Here is a 2,755-nt window from a genome sequence, read left to right as displayed (position 1 = left end):
GCTGTGATATTGGTTTTTCTGGATTAAATAATCCCACTAGTGGTTTATGTATGATCAGTCATTATTGTAAATTGTCTACCACTTAAAAATTGATGAAACTTTTGCACACCAAACATAATCGCTAGCGCTTCTTTATCCAACTGTGAATAATTTCGTTCCGCGCCCTGTAATGTTCTGGAGCCAAAAGCAATCGGTGCTTCTCTATCATCCGGCATCTTGTGTGCCAAAACAACTCCAACTCCATACGGTGATGCGTCTCCGCATAATATCAGTGGTAAGTCAGCCGAATAATGCACCAAAAGATTTTTTGATTGTAATAGTTTCTTTGCTCGTTCAAAACTTAATTTCTGTTCTTTACCCCATTTAAAAGGTATCTCTTTTCTTAATAGTCGATACAGCGGTTCCAATAGATCGCCCTTATTTTGTAAAAATCTATCATAAAATGTAATTAACCCAAGAAAAGCTTGTAGCTGCTGTTTATTTATTGGTTCTGGTGCTTGAGCTATTGCCTTCACCTTTTCGTCAGTTGGACGCACTCCTTCTCGGCTTATCTTAAACCCCAAAAATGTTATCTCTTGTACTGCGAAAACACATTTTGATTTTTTAAGCTTCAATCCTGCATCCTGTACACGTTTCAGAGCAATTCGTGTTCTATCCCACAACTCTTCCAAAGTTGTTCCGCCAATTAGAATGTCATCTAAATAAATAATCACACCATCTATGTTCTTAAGAACTCCTTCCATCACCCGTTGAAATATACCTGGTGCCGTTGAAATTCCAAACGGTAATCTTGTAACTTCAAAAAGTCCGCGATGTGTGTTTAATGTAAGTATCCTTGCTGATTCTTGGTCAACCTTCACCTGTGTATACGCTCGATCTAAATCCAGCTTTGTAAACCACTTACAATTTGCTAATGTTGCTAGCACTTCTGTATTAGTAGGTAATGGATACGTTTCCTTGCAAAGCATTTGATTCACTGTGCACTTATAATCTCCACAAATGCGTATGCTACCATCTGGTTTAATTATAGGTACAACCGGTGTTGCCCACTCACTAAAGGATATTGAACGTAGTGCGCCTTCATCTTCCAACTTCTTTAATGCTGCTTCCACCTTGAGTTTTAGTGCAAACGGCACTTGTCGATATCGAAGAAATTTCGGTTTACTTGAAACTGACATTTGTAACTTCACAGGATTTCCCTTGTAATCTCCAAGATTTCCATCAAAAACTGAACTGAAGTTCATCACTTCTACTGGAATAGTTGATTCTATATTGCATAAATTGCTGGTTATAGTAATTCCCAAATCGTTAAACCAATTTCGACCGATTAGAGCCGGACCTTCACCCGCTGCTACTAACAACTTTAGTTTCTTTGTGACGTTCCCAACCGAGACTGGTACTTCTGCTTCTCCACTCAGTTTAAGATTTTTCTCTGTTCCCCAAGTTCTTAATTGTATTTGACTTGGTTTTAGCGGAATATACGGCATTTTTTCTCTAAATAACTTTTCACTTATTATTGAGTAACTTGCCCCCGAATCTATTTCCATTTGTACCGGTGACTTACTTATCGTAATCACTCTCTTGACCGATGGACTACCTTTAACGAACATTGACCATAAATACTCTGTCTTTTGAGTTTCCTGGTTTGTATCTAAAAGATTTACTCTGTTTGGTCTTCTTCCATTATTTGTTGCTGGCTTTTTGGTTTTTGCTTTTTTTATACAAGCTCTCTCAATATGTCCACGCTTTTTGCAATAATAACATTCCGCGTCTTTAAATTTGCACTGATCTGAATGATGATTTCCTCGACAACGATAACAATTCTGAATATGGTCCACTGGAGCACGATTTGGTTTTACCTTGTTGCTTGAAATTTTATTCAACCCTGATAGGCTGGCTGACGTTTTAAGTTCCGTCGCATTCTTTTGTGCTGTTTCTGATGCTATAGCTTCCTCCTGCGCTATTTTTAGTGTTAACTGGTCATTCGCCAGGAGCCGCTTTTGTAAATTTTCATCGCGCATGCCACAGACTAGTCTGTCTCGTAACATTTCTTCCAAATCCTTGAAATTGCAGTCTTGGCTCAATTTCCTTAGCGCTGCCAAATATTCAATAATTGATTCGTCCTCTACTTGGTTTCTCCGATAAAATTTAAACCTTTCAATTATTGCATTCGCTGCCGGACAAAAATAGTTGGTCAATAACTTAGTTGCCGCCTCAAATGTGAATGTTTCCTCTACAATATTAATCGGTGTGGCAACCGATTTTAATATTGTGTAGGTTTCCGGCCCACATGACGCTAAAAAGATTGCTTTTTTCTTTTTATCGTCTGTGATTTCATTTGCCAAAAAAAAAAACTCCATTTGCTCCCTGTAAGTCTTCCACTTCCCCGACGCAACGTCAAATTGATCCAATACCCCAAAACTCCTCGCCATCCTTTAATTTTTATCCTCGTCGCCATTTTGTTATGTTCTTATATATAACAACATATACTTTATTACTTAAAGTATTATAATAATTTACAATTTAATCTTAATAAAATATTATGATTACACCACAGCACGTTTACTCTGCTTTGCACGATTCCGACAACAACTACGCATTTTGTCTTTTTTACTTCTTTCTCTATTTCTTTATGCAGTGTTGCCATTATCGAATATACTACATACATAATTAAGTTATTAACAAACATGCATGACAAAAATAATTCTCAACTTAGTTGTGTGGACTGCGTAACATACTTCAAAATATGTCATTC

This window comes from Teleopsis dalmanni, chromosome 2, assembly GCF_002237135.1.
Source record: "Teleopsis dalmanni isolate 2A chromosome 2, ASM223713v2, whole genome shotgun sequence".
Classification (NCBI taxonomy): Eukaryota; Metazoa; Arthropoda; class Insecta; order Diptera; family Diopsidae; genus Teleopsis; species Teleopsis dalmanni.
Note: the sequence above shows the minus strand (reverse complement) of the source record.